Source organism: Prunus dulcis, chromosome 3, assembly GCF_902201215.1.
Source record: "Prunus dulcis chromosome 3, ALMONDv2, whole genome shotgun sequence".
NCBI classification, from domain to species: Eukaryota; Viridiplantae; Streptophyta; class Magnoliopsida; order Rosales; family Rosaceae; genus Prunus; species Prunus dulcis.
Window position 1 is genome coordinate 4,643,284 of NC_047652.1, and position 19,847 is coordinate 4,663,130.

The following is a 19,847-nucleotide window of genomic DNA, read 5'->3' on the forward strand; positions in this document are numbered from 1 at the left end:
AAAAAAAAAAAAAAAAAAAAAAGAAGGGCAGATGATGATTAGAGGAAACTTTTTGGACCTACCAAATTTCCCTACTATGAACGAGATTCTTTGGACCTTCAATTTTTCCAAAATCTCACTTAGCCGTAAGGGCCACAAGGCCCAACCCAAGAGGCAGCTTCGAGAAACTAGAGCCCACCGTGGGGTTCCAAAAAATTTCTCCATATTTTTTGATTTTGTTCCCAGATATTTTGTCAAACTATTTGAATGGCAGGGCATGTCGACTCACCATATTGTCGTCCTCCAGTTGTAGAGTGTTTTTTTAAATTTATTTTCTCCACCAAAAACGTGCTGATAAATTAAAAGAAAAAGAAGAGGGCTAATTTCAGTTACTACAAGTGATACAAAACTTTGAACTATTCCAAAGCACTAAAGAAGAGGGCTTTTTCACCCTTGAATATCATGTAGGGCAGATTCAGGGCAACTCTAGTAATTTTTTTTATAAAAATTCATAAATGTCAGTTTCCACAAGAATTCAGTTAAAACAATCAAAGGGCCTTGCCCGCAAGAAAGTTCCCTAAACCCTTTTTTAGCTTTTAGGGTTATGTAATCTATATTTCTCAAGTATATAATATGTCATATTCTTGCTTGCTTCAAAAGGTTTGCCATATTGTGCTTTCTAGTATTACAATAAATTCAACAACAAATATTAAAGCAAAACATTAAACAATATCATGTGTAAGTAGTAAACAAAGATCCAAATCGGCCTCAAAAAGAGAAATCCAAATCCATCCTAAATAGTTCATGACAAATTAATATAGACGTTCAAATCCGCCTCAAATAGTTCTAATAACAATTTTACCCACAAAAAAAAAAAAAAAAAAAAAAAAAAAGTAGTAGAGTTGCCTGAATCTGCCCTACATGATACTCAAGGGTGAAAAAGCCAAACCCCACTTGTGTCAAAGAGAACGCTGCAAAGGGTCTGTGCCATTATGCATCCCTACAAATGGTCTATTGTTGGGAGGGAGATTTGCTACTTTGAAGGTGCTCGATTGAGTCAAGGAGAACACAAAAATAATTATATCAGATATAGTAGTTCAAATAAGATTTTATTGCTATTAAAGGAATGACTTTTGTTAAACGATACATTAAAAGAAGGAAAAATACTAATCCACAAACATAAATATGAAGAACTCAATGGGGGTTTAGTTCAAACAAGATTTCAAATTTAGGGCTTTAATAAACAGTATTATGGAGTTACACAGTTCAGAAAGAATACGATAAAAATATGTCGTAGGAAGGCAAGGTGTGTCTTGAGGCCCACCCAAATTAAAATTCACAGCACCGTTGGCATACAGTGCATAATATATATAACACATCCTTTCTATACAAAGTATTTTGAAAATGGGTGAGTTGGTTGAATGTTGTTTTGGAATGGGTGGGTTAAGTGTTTTCGTGAGCAGCAATGGTTGTGTTAATTATTATACTTGTGGTCTGAAATTACCATGTTTATAAAATTCTCTTTGAAAAGCTTTTTTGTTCAATTTGGGTAAAATAAGGGTACACAACAAAAAATGATACGTAATGATACTAACGTGTCGTGTTTATTGTATTTGATTTGAGATTTTTCCCAAGAAAATTAATAGTGATTTCAAATTAGATTTGTATGGTGTACAGATCCTTAGAGGGTCTACTTTGTTATGTCTTTCACGTTTCAAAAAAAAAACAAAAAAAAACAAAAAAAACAAAACGTGTCGTGTTTACTTGACTTTTCTCAATGTTCATTTTACTTCCAATAATACCATTGGTTATCTTTTCTTTAGAAAATTTAAAATAAATAAAAACTTTTCCCCATATTTTGTGAATTAATGACATAACCTACATCATTTATACAATAAGTAATTGATAGTGATACGTGGTTATACACTTATACAATAAGTAATTGTAATTGACTCATAAATCAACCTAATTACATCAGTCTATTACAAGGAGACAAAACCTAATCAAATATGGATTCAATAATTTATATATGGGAAAGTGAATATATGCCCGAGATATGTCCTTTTGCTTTACTTGAAGGAAAAGATAAATATTATCTTTTTTTATTTCTCGCACGTATATATAGCTTATAGATGAATTCATTTTGTGCTCCCTAAACCCTCACAGATACTTTTGCTACTCAGAGCACTTGTTTATATCTTCTCAATTTTCTTTGTCTAACCAAAAAGAATCGACCCAACTTTACATTTTTCCTAATCTTAATTAATGGCAAGGAAAGATATTTCAACTCTAGTGTTGGGACTGGTGGGAGCCACCTTCTTTAAGTTTATATGTAACTATATCTCTACATATAGAGAAACAGTTTCGGTACTTAGATCTCTTGATGAAAAGATGGAAGAGATTCGGAATACATGGAGGTCAGTACGTAGTTTTATCTTTAATTTGTTTGTTTGTTTTTTTTTTAAAACCTTGATCTTGGCTTTGATGCTTTGAGTCTGCCAAGGAAAACCTCAAAGATTAATATTCCAATTTGAATTCACAAGCAATTGCATTAATTATAAATTTTGCTTCAACATTATTATATTTTGCCATGCCTTGTATGTGTTAATAGCCATCAATAATTTATAGCGCTTGTTGGTCAGGACATGGATGGCTTCTTCAAAAACCATGATGAATGGAAGAACTATTTTGACTTCTAGTGTCTCAAATATCGCGTGATGTATGACAAAATATGGATCAATTATGGTGTGAAAAATTAATTAAAATAACGTGGCTCAAAGTTGAAAGGAAATTGTGCAAGAGAGGAAAATTCCAATTAAATGTCAATTATAGCGCTAGGAAAAGAAGGAAGGCGTATCATTGGGATTTTCTAATTGATTAAGGAAGTTTGAAGCAATTATGATTTCGTCAAGATTTGTATTTAATTTTATATTTAATTTTACATTTTGAAGAATAAGTTATCTATTAGGATATTATTTTCCTAATATGATTTTTATTATTTTCTTGAATTTAGGAATATTCTAGAATCTAGGGTTTCCTACGGTTTTAGGGTTTCTTTGTTTTCTATTTAAGCCAACTCATGGCATTGTATTTGAAGTTTATTCATCTTATTTTCAATCAATATATTTGAGGTTGACTCAATTTCTCTAGTGGATTCCAGTTTGTTGGTGGATTCCGATATTGTTACTTGTAGGGTTATCGTTCGATCTCTCTATCCCTTATATCTCGCTATCCCTAAAATAAGGGATAGGGAGATCGAATGATAACCCTACAAATAATAATGTTGGAATCCACCAACAAACTGGAATCCACCATAAAAATTGAGTCAACCTCAAATATATTGATTCTTAATATTATGATGCTTTTTTCTGCTATAAAGTTATCTAATTTAAACTTTTTGTAATTACAATTTGATTTGCTTTGTATGCATTCAAATTTCAATAGGGAGATTATTAGGCGGCTGAATTTGGAAAATTATCCTAAAAAATAAACTGATCCACAGCCCAAACTTTCCTGATATGTATTGTGCTTAATCCTACTTTCCTTTGTTATTTTTGTTTTCATTATTTTCGTTTCCTGGTATATATATAATGAATAACATTCGTATCGATCTAAATTTGTATGAAAGACACCTTCAAGTGCTTGCTTATTAAATTGGAAAAGAAGAAGAAACCTCAATCATACACAATATTGATATTAAACAAACTCTAGTTTTGTTCTGTCATGGTACAACAAGTTATAACTACTGTACAATACATATTGATCTTCGTTTAAAAAGAATAAAAGTACAAGTAAAGCGGTAATTAACGATCTTAATTTCCTTCTTCTCACTAATTAGCATTTCTTGCAGTAGTTATGTTCATTTCGTTGGTACAAGTCTTGAAATCTAATCACATTGATACGGGAACGATATATATATATATATTATATTTTGTGATTATTTTAAATTTAATATCAAATTCCAGTTAACCCGATTGCATGTAAAATTATGGTGAAAACTGTGTAAATATCATTACGCTTTAGCTTTAGTCTTCTATGGCAACTATTTACACCATGCTCTACCTCATGCTTAGGTCAGAACCAAGCAACAATTAGCTTATGTTTATGTAACGACCCGGTCCTAAATAAATTGGTAATTATTAATTTATGTAGATAAAAGACCATTTTACTCCTAGAATGTTTTTATTGGGTTTAAAGTTGACTTTTTGACCGGGAAGGAATTTGAGAATTTCAGCTGTACTGTTGCGTAGAGCTCGACGAGATGAGTTCGTAGACACGTAGTGGGCTCGATTTGGAGTTGTAACGAGGAAGTTACGATCAAAAGAAACTCAGTGACACAATCGTAATTATTTCGAAATGAGATTTTTATAAAAACAGAAATTTCTCTCTCTCTCTCTCTCTCTCTCTCTCTCTCTCTCCCTCGCGAGAAAAACCCCTCCTCCCCCTTTCGTTTTCTGCACAGCCGGTGGCTTCTCAAAGCCACCGCCGCCACCACCGTCCACGACTGGCCTCGAGACCGGTCATGTTCGAACCATCGCTTCTCCCCCTTCCTTTCCCGACCAGCCCCGCCCTTGGAACCGCATGATTCCATCGGAAAAAGCTCAGAATCGCACCGATTTTGACAGAAATTTCTTCGGCTTCGTTCGCCGTCGTTCGGCCACCATTTCTAATGATCCATGTATGGATTTTGAACCTCTCGAGCTGTTCTTGTTGCCTGTTGTGTTAGATTTGAGAGATTTCTGCGTTTTGAAGGTCGATTAAGCGATGGAAGTTTGGCCGATTTTTGGCCTCTGATTCCAGCCACTTCCGGTCACTTTTTCGGGTAGGTCCAAGAACAAAACTGGTTTCAAATAGGGTGTTATACCTAGGGTAAGAGTCTTAAGCCATGGTTTTGAGATTTTCCGGCGATGCGTAATCATTTTGAACACCCACGCGCTGCCCGCGCTTGTGGCGATGCGTGGGCACTGTAGAAATAGGGCATTGTATCCCGATGCGATGCCCTTATTGTCTTGAGCGCGTAGGTGTGCTCGGATTTCAATTTGGATACCGTTTGAGTCTCGAACGGATATCCCATATTGTGCGTTATCCGGGTTCAATAGGTTTAAACCTTTGGATAGTCTTAGATTTATAATATGTTACTCTAGACATTCTTAGGATCATATAAGATTTGACGGATCGTAAAACGGAGTCCCAGATACTCTGGAAATGCCAACCCTAAGGCTAGGTTCTAGTAACCGTCCGATCGTGAGTGATCCGACAGACCGATCCAGACCAAACTTGCGGGATGTGTATCCTAAACCTTGTGGAACCTATAGGAACTTTCGGATCGGAATTTGGAGGTTGTGGCCCCATGGGCCCGTTTGACCAAGTTGGGGTAGTTGGACCCCTCGGTTGACCGTGAGTCTTCCGAGGTAGTTTCACCCTTCGGAAGGTATTAGGATTACTTTTTTTATCGAATCTTAACTATTATTTGAGGTTAAATTGGAAATTGATTCAATTTGGGATTTTCCTTATAGGTTGTTGCTTATCATTAATTAGTATTATTTGATTATAAATAAAGTATAATGTTCTAGTTGTGTGATACGGTATTTTACGAAATTTGTGTGAAAACAAGCGTTGAATAATATTTAAATTGTTCTAGGATCTTTATGAAATTTATGTTTATGTGTATGACCGTTGGTCTAAAAATAATATTATTTTTCTGATTAAATTACGTTGCTGTCTACTATAGACTGGTATCACTAAATTTGGAATACCTCTATTATTACTTTAGATAATTAAGAGTATGTCAGTTTGAAGCGCTACACACACTACCCTATGTACCTCCCCGGATATTGATTACACTGTAAGTACTATCCTGTGATTGTTAGGTCACACGTGGCGTAGGTTATCCTGCGTGTTGACAGACCCCATACATGGCTTTGGATGTTCCAGCGTATGGGGGAGATTATGTGATGGTTAGGTCACATGTGGCGTAGATTATCCGACGTGTTGACATACCTCATACGTGGCGTTGGATTTTTAGGCTTATGGGGAGATTTTGTGATTGTTAGGTCCCACATGGCGTGGGTTATCCGACGTAAGGATAGACCCATACGTGGCGTTGGATGTTTCGGCATATGGGGGAGATTATGTGATGGTTAGGTCACACGTGGCGTAGGTTATCTGGCATGTTGGCAGACCCCATACGTGGCGTTGGATGTTCCGGCATATGGGGAGATTTTGTGATTGTTAGGTCCCATGTGACGTAGGTTATCTGGCGTGAGGACATACCTCATACGTGGTGTTGGATGGTCTGGCGTATATGGGAGATTATGTGATGGTTAGGTCACACGTGACGTAGGTTTTTCAGCATGTTAACAGACCCCATACGTGGCTTTGGATTTTTCGGCATATGGGGAGATTATATGATTACCAGGGATATGAATAAAGGATTGTTATGTTATATTGGAAAGAACTATGTGTGGCTTGATCCCTCAGTAAAGGTGCGTAGGCAGCCTAGGGTAGTGCCTAGGTGCAGCCGCAGACTAAATGTTGTTTTATTGAGATTGGTTCTGACCTTGTCGTTGGTCCTGAAATTTGGGTGAAAACGAGGTGTGATCATGCTAGGAGATTAAAACCTCATATGTTGGATATTTGGGAAGTCATTTTATACTGATTATAGTGGGCATTCATAAATTGTCTGAATTCATTATTGGCATTATTTAGAGTTTGTTGGTAGTTTTGCTTCGGATTATTTGAAGGTTGGAGGCCGTCTATGTGAATTGTATGTTGTTATATTGTGCGTGCTGCCTGTTGGGATATTAAATTGTGAATTTTTTGCATGTTGAAATTTAGAACATGTTCAATTTACAGGGGAGATTCTGCCGAAATTTCGGTAGAAAGTCTCGTGCCCTTATTCCTTTTTGAGAAAATGGATATAGTTTTAGAAGTGGGCCCGACATCGGGGTAATGTCGGGAATTTCCACAGGATTCGTCTCGGGTTTCAGGAAATTCGGGGCAGGTCTTGTCAGCTTATGTCAGAATGACCAACAATTTTGTGGGCTCATAACTTAGGTTTTCCTTCAGCAAATGACGACTTTGAGCCCTCCAACTTGAAGTTCAGAATGTCATATTTCCAACCACGTGTCATTGGGCCAAACCATGGTCGAATGAAGATGTTAAGCCCAAAACAAGTTGCTAACTCAGTCTTCAACTTTGCACAATTTTGCACTTATCATTTCTCTCAAGATATCATGTACCAAAATCAGGTGCAACTAAAGTGAGGCAATGGCTTTAGGATGAAGTAGAACTCCAAGCTCTTGAGTTGGCAGCTGCAAACAATTATGTCATGGAAATACTACGCAATAATTAGTAGTATGAGACCAGGAGTTATGATACTTACAGAGGGTTTTCTGCTCGTGTAAATATAAAGTTTTTTTTACTGATTTGATTGGTGGATTATTTTGGTTCTTGCTTTGAATGACATACTCAACCATCAATCGAGTCCAAAAGGCCTTGTAATCTAGGCTTAGAACCTACGGCCGAGTTCTTCCTCTCTTAACCATAATTGTTCGAAAAAAAGTCTATCAAAAAGCGGATTCACCACTCATCACCTAATTGTACTCTCATTTCTGGCCCCGGTAGTAGCGCGCTTCGATACAAGGCCTTTTGGAGCGGGTGAACAAGGCTTTCAAAACGGTGAGTGCTGACTTACCTAAGGTGGTTGAGAAAATGAACTGGGTGATCCAATCCATGGACAAGTGAAAAATGAAGGCCTATGTTAATGTTGGATTTAGAGTTTTGTCCTTTGTTGCAACGACCATAAAGGCGGTGGAGGTGGCAAGCCAAGAAACCCCCCTCCTCCTCCTCCTCCTCCTCCTCTTGGCATCATCCCCTGAGTAGGTGCGCACCATCGGATGTGAGGACTATTTTGCAACTACCATCCATATCAAATCAAGCAGATAGGTTTGGGCCTTGATCCTTCTACTACGTTCTCTTTTTGAAAGCCTAATCTCTTTAATCCCATGGGCAGGAAAAAAAAAACGTGTAAACATATATAAAATTACTATAAATATGAGGAACTTGCAATTGTAAGTGATAAATGGACTGAAAATTACTAAATGCTTTTCTGAAACCACAATCAAAACACAGAGTTTCATAAGCAGAGTAAAGATATAATCATGGCATCAGATTGAGTTTCTTATGCATTAAATGCATAGTGATATTTGTACTAATTTAAACCCAAAAAGAAAAAGGAATGACAATTAAAAATAACTAACCAAAAAGTAATTCACTTGGAAACAACTAACAAAATGTTGGTTCCTAACACTTATATCTAAGTCTTGGTAGCTGGTTGCTTAGGAAAGGAGAACCACCACCACCACCACCACAGGAGGAGGAGAAGGGGGTGCTTGGCTTGCCGCCTCCGCCTCCTCTGCTTGAACTGCAGCTGCTGCCGCCGCTGCTGCTGCCTCCTCAGCTTAAACTGCAGCTGCTGCCGCCGCCACCGCTTGAATTGCAGCTGCCGCCGCCGCCGCTTGAATTGCAGATGTCCCCGCTGCCCTTTGCCACTGCGCTTTGGCAATAAAAGCACAAGAAGCAGCTGTCGCAACCCAAGAGAACACGCTCAACCCAACCGTACATAATGCCCCAACCTTCCAATTATGCACCAGTTGCACGATTCCATGGATTTTTCCAAGGTCACCACTGACTTTCTTCCATAGTTGTTTCATTCCTTGCATTTTTCTTCTTTCTCTTCTCTCTTCTCTCTCTCTCTCTCTCTCTCTCTTTCTCTCTTTCTCTCCTCTTTCTCTTCTTTCCATTCATCTTTAATGATGATGAATGTATAAAATTTCAAGCAAACCTCTAGAGTCTCTATAGTAGAGAGGTAGAGAGCAAGGCTTCAGCTGTGCAGCCAAAAACCAGAGGAAGAATAGCATTGTCGTTTCCCCATTTGGTTGAACATGGGTATTTGCTTTTCTGGGAGGAGAGAACCCTTGATTATGACATTATTTATTTTTAAATTTTAAATTTTGGATTTATAGGCTTAAGAAGTTTTTCTCTTTTTAGGTTCTTTATGGCAACCCCTCCAAACGTATAACTTTTATATATATATGAGTGTTATGTTGTGAGGAGGGTGTTTTACTTATTCCCTTGTGGATGCTACGGAAGTAGATTATGCCGAGTTCAAGTTTGGGCGTTGATTGAGAGGTTACCTAATTCAAATTGGATGTATTTGATCATCGCCTTAATTAAGGATTTGGTTAAATCCCTAATCATTAAATACACCTACCACACCAACCTCACCAATTACACCAACCCCACCAACCTCGACAAGGCCCCCTATAAATACTTGGCTACGCACAAAGATTGAGGTACGTCTGAATTCTTATTGAAATTCTACATAAGTTATTCCTCACAGACCTTAGCCACTATATTCTCTCTATCTCACACAAGGCTCCAGCCACCCAGTTTTTCTCGAAACACCTTACCTTACTCCCTACCTCCTATCTCTACTATAAAGGTTTTATTGCTTGAAATTTTATAGACCAATCAACATAAAGATGAATGGAAAGAAGGGAAAGAGAGGAGAAGGGAAAGATGAAAAATGAACGGGGTGAAGCAGCTTTGGAAGACAGGCAGTGGTGACTTACCTGAGTTGATTCAAAAAATTCATGAAATTTTGCAATTTGTAGATAATTGGAAAGTGAGGGCACTGTGTACCGTTGGGGTGAGAGCTTTGGAAGACATGCAGTGGTGACTTACTTGAGTTGGTTGGAAAAATCCATAAAATTGTGCAATTTGTGGATAATTGGAAGGTGAGAGTGCTATATACCGTTGGGGTGAGCATAGCCTCCTCGGTTGCGAAGGCCGCCTCTTGTGCTTGTATTGCCAAAGCATAGTGGCAAAGGGTGACGGCTGCAGCTGCAGTTCAGGCAGCGGTGGCAACGCAAATGGTGGAAGAGGAAGAGGTGTCAGAAGTGGGAGAGGCGACAGAGGCAGCAGACAAAGCACCCACTCCTCTTGTGGTGGTGGTGGTGGTCCTCCTCTCCTGAGCAACTATCTACCAAGATATATCTACAATAATAGATAGTGCTTGGAACCAACCGTTTTTGTTAGTATCACCTAGTTATTTCCCTAATTAAATTTTCCTTTCTATTTTCGTGTATTGAGGAGTGTTGAGAGGCTATGAATGAAACTTACAGTTAACTTTTTTTACAATTTGTTTTATGGATTTGAAGTTTTAAAATTAATATTTTGTTGAAGAACGGGCATAAGTAAGCCACGAGTTTAGCATGTGACATGGTCAACGTCTTATGCAACTCTTAATGTATAGACAACTTTGGAAGACAGGCACTAGTACTTATCTGAGTTGGTTGAAAAAATCCATAAAACTGTGCAATTTGTGTACAATTGGAAGGTATGTGCACTGTGTACAGTAGGGGTGAGACAACTTTAGAAGACATGCAGTGGTGTTTTACTTGAGTTAGTTGGAAAAATCCATGAAATTGTGTATAATTGGAAGGTGATGGCACTGTGTATCGTTGGGGTGAAACAACTTTGGAAGACAAGCATTGGTGAGTTACCTAAGTTAGTTGGAAAAATCCATGAAATTGTGCAATTTGTGTATAATTGAAAGGTCAGGGCATTGTGTACCATAGGGGTGAGACAACGTTAGAAGACAGGCAGTGGTGGCTTACATGAGTTGGTTGGAAAAATTTATGAAATTGTGCAACTTGTGTGTACTTGGAAGGTGAGGGCACTGTGTACCGTTGGGGTGAGCGTGGCCTCCTCGATTGCGAAGGCCGCCTCTTGTGCTTGTATTGCAAAAATAAGGGCAAATGGCGGCGGCTGCAGCTGCAGTTCAGGCAACGGCGGCAACACAAGTGGCGAAAGAGGAAGAGGCGACGAAGGCGGCAAGCCAAGTACCCTCTCCTCCTCATCCTCTTGTGGTGGTTCTCCTCTCCTGAGCAGCTATCTACCAAGACATATATCTACAATAATAGATTGTGTTAGGAACCAACCCCTTTTGTTAGTATTACCTAGCTATTTCCCTAATTATGGTTTCCTTTCTATTTTCGTGTATTTAGGAGTGTTGAGAGGCTATGAATGAAACCAAGAGTGTTGAGAGGCTATGAATGAAACTTACAGTTAATTTTATTTACAATTTGTTTTATGAATTTAAAATTTTAAGATTATTATTTTGTTGAAGAACGGCCATAAGCAAGCCACGAGTTAAGTATGCGACGTGGTCAATATCTTATGCAACCCTCAATGTATGGATGTTGAGGGTTTGTTGCCATATGTGGGGTGATTGTATTATCACAAGGTAGAGTGACTCGTTGTCTAGCCATGGGACGTGGTGCCCATGAGAGACGACACTTGATGGTGAACCTCTCGCTGCGTTAGGAGAAGGCTTACTGGGATTCAAAGGGATCCTAGGCCGCACGGGTGTACTTTGAGTGGTGAAATATGTGTTTCGCTTCCTCCGCGCTGCGTCGCTCGCTCATCCCATAACAAATGGTATAAGAGCTTTGATCTCATGACAAGTGGTATCAGAGTTGATCGATTCAGATGGTGGTTTTTGCTGAAATCATTCGCATAAAAGATGAATGGAAAAAAGATAAATAGAAGAGAGAGAGAGGAGAAGGGAAAGAAGAAAAATGAACGGGGTGAAATAACGTTGGAAGACAAGCTGTGGTAACTTATCTGAGTTGGTTGGAAAAATCCATGAAATTGTGCAAGTTGTGTAGAATTGGAAGGTAATTGCACTATTTACCGTTGGGGTGAGATAACTTTGGAAGACAAGCAGTGGTGACTTACCTGTGTTGGTTGGAAAAATCCATGAAATTGTGCAATTTGTGTATAATTGGAAGGTCAGGGCATTGTGTACCATAGGGGTGAGACAACATTAGAAGACAGGCAGTGGTGGCTTACATGAGTTGGTTGGAAAAATTTATGAAATTGTGCAACTTGTGTGTACTTGGAAGGTGAAGGCACTGTGTACCGTTGGGGTGAGCGTGGCCTCCTCGATTGCGAAGGCCGCCTCTTGTGCTTGTATTGCAAAAATAAGGGCAAATGGCGGCGGCTACAGCTGCAGTTCAGGCAGCGGCGGCAACACAAGTGGCGAAAGAGGAAGAGGCAACGAAGGCGGCAAGCCAAGTACCTTCTCCTCCTCATCCTCTTGTGGTGGTTCTCCTCTCCTGAGCAGCTATCTACCAAGACATATATCTACAATAATATATTCTGTTAGGAACCAACCCCTTTTGTTAGTATTACCTAGCTATTTCCCTAATTATGGTTTCCTTTCTATTTTCGTGTATTCAGGAGTGTTGAGAGGCCATGAATGAAACTTACAGTTAATTTTATTTACAATTTGTTTTATGAATTTAAAATTTTAAGATTATTATTTTGTTGAAGAACGGCCATAAGCAAGCCACGAGTTAAGTATGCGACGTGGTCAATATCTTATGCAACCCTCAATGTATGGATGTTGAGGGTTTGTTGCCATATGTGGGGTGATTGTATTATCACAAGGTAGAGTGACTCGTTGTCTAGCCATGGGACGTGGTGCCCATGAGAGACGACACTTGATGGTGAACCTCTCGCTGCGTTAGGAGAAGGCTTACTGGGATTCAAAGGGATCCTAGGCCGCACGGGTGTACTTTGAGTGGTGAAATATGTGTTTCGCTTCCTCCGCGCTGCGTCGCTCGCTCATCCCATAACAAATGGTATAAGAGCTTTGATCTCATGACAAGTGGTATCAGAGTTGATCGATTCAGATGGTGGTTTTTGCTGAAATCATTCGCATAAAAGATGAATGGAAAAAAGATAAATAGAAGAGAGAGAGAGGAGAAGGGAAAGAAGAAAAATGAACGGGGTGAAATAACGTTGGAAGACAAGCTGTGGTAACTTATCTGAGTTGGTTGGAAAAATCCATGAAATTGTGCAAGTTGTGTAGAATTGGAAGGTAATTGCACTATTTACCGTTGGGGTGAGATAACTTTGGAAGACAAGCAGTGGTGACTTACCTGTGTTGGTTGGAAAAATCCATGAAATTGTGCAATTTGTGTATAATTTGAAGGTGATAGCACTATTTACTGTTGGGGTGAGACAACTTTGGAAGACAAGCAGTGGTGACTTACCTGAGTTGATTGGAAAAATCCATGAAGTTGTGCAATTTGTGTATAATTGGAAGGTAATTGCACTATTTACCATTAGAATGAGACAACTTTGGAAGACAAGCAGTTGTGTTGGTTGGAAAAATCCATGAAATTGTGCAATTTGTGTATAATTGGAAGGTAAGGACACTGTGTACCGTTGGGGTGAGTTTGGCCTCTTCGGTTACTAAGGCCGACTCTTGTGCTTGTATTGCCAAAATATAAGGGCCAAAGGCAGCGGGTAGAGCTGCAGTTTAGGCAACGGTGGCAACGCAAGTGGCGGAAGAGGAAGAGGTGTCAAAAGTGAGAGAGGCGACAGAGGCAGCAGACCAAGCACCCCCTCCTCCTCCTTCTCTTGTGGTGGTGGTGGTGGTTCTCCTCTCCTGAGCAGCTATCTACCAAGACTTATATCTACAATAATAGATAGTGTTATGAACCAACCCCTTTTGTTAGTATCACCTAGCTATTTCTCCAATTAAGTTTTCATTTATGTTTCCGTGTATTCAGGAGTGCTGAAAGGCTATGAATGAAACTTACAGTTAACTTTCTTTACAATTTGTTTTATGGATTTTAAGTTTTAAAATTAATATTTTGTTGAAGAACGGGCATGAGCAGGCCACGAGTTAAGAATGCGACACTGTCAACGTATTATGCAACCCTTGATGTATGGATGTCGAGGGTTTGTTGCTGGATGTGGGGTGATTGTATTATCACAAGGTAGAGTGACTCGTTGTCTAGCTATGGGGCTCGGCGCCCATGAGAGAAGACACTTGATGGTGAACCTCTCGCAGAGTTGGGAGAAGGCTGACTAGGATTCGAAGGGATTCACTTCGGAGGCACGTTGACGTGAGGTTGCGTCGACGAGATAAGTGTGGGAGACCCACGAATGTCATAGAGATATGGCCACACCTATGCGCAAACAGATTGAGGAGCCTTGGAGGACACACGGTTGACAAAGTGATGTCGCTTGTTCAAGGTTAAGATGTGAGAACAATGGTAGCGGAGCTTGGTGAGCGTGCTGAAGATTAGCAATACTCAAACCATCGCATGCCACGAACAATTGTATTAAATTCAGTTGGTGACGGGTGTTGAGCGAATGGTGCAAGACCTTTGTTCTGGGAAGAGTTGTGGGAGCTCAAGACTGGAATGGTGCAGTCTAATGTCACAGGTCGCAAATAAGCGAGTGCTACCGTGACTCTATTGGGACATCTATGCGCTTGTGAGGTAGTCTAAGTGTGGAAAGACAAAAGCTTATGAGCTAGAATGATTGGTGTTGGCCGGGTTGCACTTGTGAATAATATTTTGGGTATTTTCGAAGGTTACACGAGGAACTAGAGGAATCTAAGAATACTGGGACGTTCGTGATGTTGAGACGCAGGCAACGCAACTGACAGTTCGCCATTCAGAGTTTGTATAAAGGAGTTATGCCCAATTATGATTCCTCGTGCATATTGGATGTTTCCTCATGACAGAAGACGAAATGCATAAAATGCTATATAGGAGGTGACATGATGTCATGCTCTCCACCACTCTTGGTGCTTACATCCTTGTGGCACTAAGCGAGCATCCTTATGACTTTGGAGGTAGTCTTAAGGGCAGGCATAAGATTGTTGAAGGATAATCTATGTCTCTGAGGGAAAAGCATTCTCGAGGATAGTACGAACACGCAGGGCCGTTCGTATTGTGCATCGTTGTGAAGAGTGAGGTCAATGTATAACATTCGCTATGTCGTCGGCAAGCAAGGCATTTGACAATACTCGATGGACTTGGCTTGGGTTCGACCTTGTCTAATATTGAAAGAAGATATTCGGGTGCTCAAACGCATAGGTTGCTACCCCATGCGTAGCATAGATGATTATGTGGGACATTCGGAATACATATGTCGCCAAGGCTTGGGCGACATGTGAGTGTGACAGCTTGCTTGTATAGCTTGAGGATGTGGGCTATCTTGGTTGCTAAAGGAATGTCCAATAGAAGTGTTGTTAAACCAATGGTGTGTTGGATCGCTAAATCTTGACATGGGCATGAGCGAGCCACGAGTTAAGCATGCGATGTGGTCAATGTCTTATGCAACGCTTGATGTATGGGCGTCGACAGCTCATGGATTTTGAGGTATGTTAAGCACGAGTCAGATGACAAACCATGGATTTTGAAAAATTAATATTACATTTCTTTTAAATATTTCTTTAAGGTGACAAATTAAAGTTGAGGTATAAGTTCATGTGACATTTCTACAAAAATTCCAAACAATTATAGTAAATTTAGCTTAATCCCTTGAAAGTCATTTTTCCTCAACTACAACCAATCTCTTTATTTTTTAAATAATAAAATCCTTTTTTTAAAAATAAAATCCGATGACTAGAATCCAATTCAGCAAGTTATCGAATTTATTGTACTTTTTCAATTCCTAAAATACCCTCAACTAAGCGATTATTGTATTTTGTATATTAATCTAGGAACCAATATAGAAATTTTTTTTTTTAATTGGATGGTCACATACGTTGAATTTGGAAAGATTTCCAAATGTATGTAGGAATTAATTTGAAAACGTTTTAAAATTTAAACAATAAATTCATATTTAACATACCTAATACCATTTAAAACAACACGCAATACCCTTGTCGACAGCTCATCACAAACCGACTAATTCTATATTTATATTCCCTTCTTTTTCTTTTTTGATACTTGTAATTAGGTTGATATGTTGGTTGAGTACACTTGAGTACCCTGTGGTTATACCGTTAAGACATGTTAGTCCCTACATACCCAGCTCAACCACCATCACCACCCAACCTAACTGCACTAGTGGAATGTTGGGGTCTTACGGTACTGAGAGTAAGATTGGCAGAAAGGAAAAGAGAAGAAACGAAATGCTCAGAAATATTTCCTATCATTCATAATTCCTTTTCCCAAGGAATAGAAGGTTTAATACATTCCCAATACCAAAGGCGTGAACCCTTGATGTCGGCCAAAAGCTAATACTATGACAATTGATAAAATAGTAAATTAGATATGGTGGCAGAGCCCACCAAGAGATAAGGCCCAGCCCAATCATGAAGTGTAACATGGAACCAGAGGAAGGTGGGTTGATGAGATTCATGCCATGAAAGGAAGGAGGAGTGAGAGTGAAAAGGAAGGAAGGAAGAAGAAAAGAGAAAGGAGAGAAGAGGAAGAAGGAAAGAAAAAGGAATGGGTCTAGGAAGGAAAGAAGAAGAAAAGACGAAGAAAGAAAGAAAAGGAGAAAAAAGAGAAAAAAAGAAGATGATGAAAGGAGATAAAGATAGTTTTAGCTTTTAAAAAACAATATAATTTTTTATTTGTTAAATTTTACATTTTTTTAAAACATAAATTAGAAAAAATACACTTGAAAATAATTCACATAATATTATTTTCAATTTCTACTACTAAACACGTTTTCATTGTTTTTATTTTCTAATTAATCTACCAGACACATTTTCAAATCTTAAAATGTAAATTCGTTTTCTTATTTTCATTCTTTGAAAATAATCTCTGAAAACACTCTCCGAAAACGTTACCGAACAGGTCTTATGTTTCTTAATTGAGCAAACAAATTAAATATAAGATGATTATATGCCTACAAAATTGAGTGGACAATGGGTTAAAAGCAGGGGCGGAGCTGTACTAAGGCCTGAGATGGCCCTGGCCCCTCCAATTTATTTAACCCTTTTGAATGTATATATTGGATGTGGTAACAAATGCAAAGAAAAACTGCTATACTTAAGCCTATAACCCCCTCACCACAAATCAATACTTGTCAAAATTTTATTTTAATATGAATATAATAGTAAAAATCATACTACATTTATGGGAAAAAAAAAAAACCACTCATTTCAATTTAGTGCTTTTGTACGCAATAGTTTACTCAATATGCCAAAAAAAATATACAACTAAACTTTTCGTGTTTAGCATTTTGACCCCCTCAAATATAAAATCCTAACTTCGCCTCTAGTTACAAAGCTACATTTGAGTGTGCTACTAAGTTTTTATGAAATGAATAACATTAAAATACATGTAATATATTTTAATTTTATAAAAAGGCTATCTGGGCTAGAACCCATGGTAGCCCTCTACCTATAGTTCTGCCAGTGTGTCAGATCTCACTAGAAAGCGCCAGCCGTCGATGAGCTAGGGTTATGGTTTCGTTGGTGGTTAGATTTTTTATTTTTTGATCTTCTCTTTTTCTGCAATTTTTTCAAAAACAATAAGAGCCTCCAAATATATCCTAACAAAACTACTCCACTGATTAACACTTTATGGAAAATGAAATAATAAGATGAATTCGCAGTTGAAGAATAAGCCTCCAAACACTTGATGCCAAACAAGCTAATTAACCAGTATTTGAGATACTAGAAGAAGCAAAAATAGTTCGTCCACTTGTCATAGTCTTTGAAGAAGCCGTCCATGTCCCGACCAACAAACTCTATAAATTCTTCATGGCTATTAACACATACAAGGCAACGCAAAATATAATAATGTTGAAGCAAAATTTATAATTAATGCAATTGCTTGGGAATTCAAATTGGAATATTAATCTTTGAGGTTTTCCTCAGCAAACTCCAAGCATCAAAGCCAAGATCAAGGTTAAAAAAAAAGAATACTAATTAAAGATGAAACTACGTACTGATCTCCATGTATTCCGAATCTCTTCTATTTTTTCTTTAAGTACCGAAACTGTTTCTCTATATGTAGAGATATAGTTACATATAAACCCCCAAGGATAACACTGAGGCAATATATGATTCCAAAAACAAAAATAGATCCTCCACCACAATTTTCCCTTCTTGGTAATTAAACTCCTAAACAAAAACTTTTGCCCGCGGATCATTGTTACTCTCTGCAATATTAAACCATTATCCAGTACACTTACAGACCACCCATTTCCTCCTTAGATTTGAACCCTCTTCTTCCCTCTGTTAGTTGCAACCAACGTCTTAAATATCAAGGGTTTCGGAAATATCGGTGATTCAAAAATACGGAAATATCGATGGAAATATCGAAAAAATATCGATATCGATAAAAATTAGATAAAAACCACAGAAATTGTGATAAATACATGGAAATTTTTAATGAAACTTTGTAAAAAGTTTATTTAGTCAATCATCTGTTATTTTAACACAAAAGATTGGAAGGAAATGCATTGGATAGTAGGTTTGAGTTATTTAAGTTGATTATATTGCGATTTGACAAACTCTGTTACTTAGAAAATCTAGAGTGATTAATGAAAGAAAATTAAACATCATCTAGTAATTTATTTATTATTTTAACTACAATATTTTACACTTTATAAATTGCATGGCAAGATACATGAGTAACTTTATTTCACGTTATTCACTGGACATCATGACATAGTACACGTGCTTATATTTATTATTTATCAAAAATTGAAAAATAATTAAAGATGTAAACTGTCACGACCCGATTCGAAAATAAAGAATATTCTAGAATCTAGGTGCGTGAATTGAAAGAAATAAAAGACTGAAAAATTGGTTACAATACATCACCATTATATATATGAAATTTTTTTTATAATAATCTTACAAGTGTACAAGATATAAATAAAAGTTTATCACTGTAAACTAATTCGACTTCTTTGATTTCGGCTTTGTTTTGCTCACTAATTGATCTGAAAAAAAACAAAAGAAGAATGCTACTCTTACCATATTTGTATACTACATCTCTATACCATCTTATGTGGCAGCTGAGGTGGACAGCCACATCAATTAAAATTATTTAATATTTTCTTTTCTTTTATGATTTATTCCAGTATTTGTTTTTCTAGTTGTCTTTATTAAAATACACTTCACTGATTTAATTGATGTTGCATATAATATGGATGACAGGACCCGAATCAAATTCCGCTTTGGAATTCGAGTCGAACCCTGTGCGTGTCCGACACTTGGCAAATGTCGGGCACAAAAGACCTATTTGCCCTTTTTCTTAAAATTTTGACTTTGACCTCTACCGAAATTTCGGCAGAGCCTCCCCTATATTTCGTTCAATCCAAAACTTACACCTGTCAAAACGAGCATAATTATCCAACAACCAACAGCCAGTACTTCAATAAACATGTCAAAAGTTCTCTTCCCGCTCTAGGGCAAGATATCAGAGCAATTTTAATAGTTTACAGATCACTTAATTGTTTTACGTACCAACACTTTTGAACTAGAAAGCGCGGAAGTCACGATGGCCCGGTGGTGGATGTCTTGTGCACGCTACAGCCTGGGGGCGCAAAACAGTTGAAAGTGTGAGTGGACCAAAAATAAAGGTTCATAAAATATCTAAAAATATACTAACCACCATTGTAAAAATAGTGAAATAAATCTAAATACGTATTCTGCATTTAAAGCATATTAGACTCAAGGCATTATATGTAAATCATATTCGAACTCGATAATTCTCTCTTAAAAACAAGTGAAATCGAATACAGTTGAGTAAAACTGAATATCTAAACTATCTTTGAAACATATTAAAATCAACGCAGTTACATATTTATAAAAATATATGCAATCGCTTTCAAGAGCAATAAAACTTGCATGAAAGCATTAAAATCCAAATTTGCATAATAGTACTGAAATCAAACCTGCAATAAAGCAATGTACTCAAAACTTGAATTAAAGCACTGCAATCAATCAAAACTACCACTCGGATGTACCCCTGTAATTCCGTCAATTCCCCTGGCAGGTCTCGGCGACACACAGTCTATCC

The 19,847-nt window shown here is 37.9% G+C and overlaps 1 protein-coding gene across 1 annotated transcript in view; it reads right to left on the reverse strand.

Moving 5' to 3' along the window:
* The window catches only part of LOC117621044 (protein PLANT CADMIUM RESISTANCE 8), a 94,537-nt gene that overhangs the window by 49,041 nt on the left and 25,649 nt on the right, over positions 1 to 19,847 (reverse strand).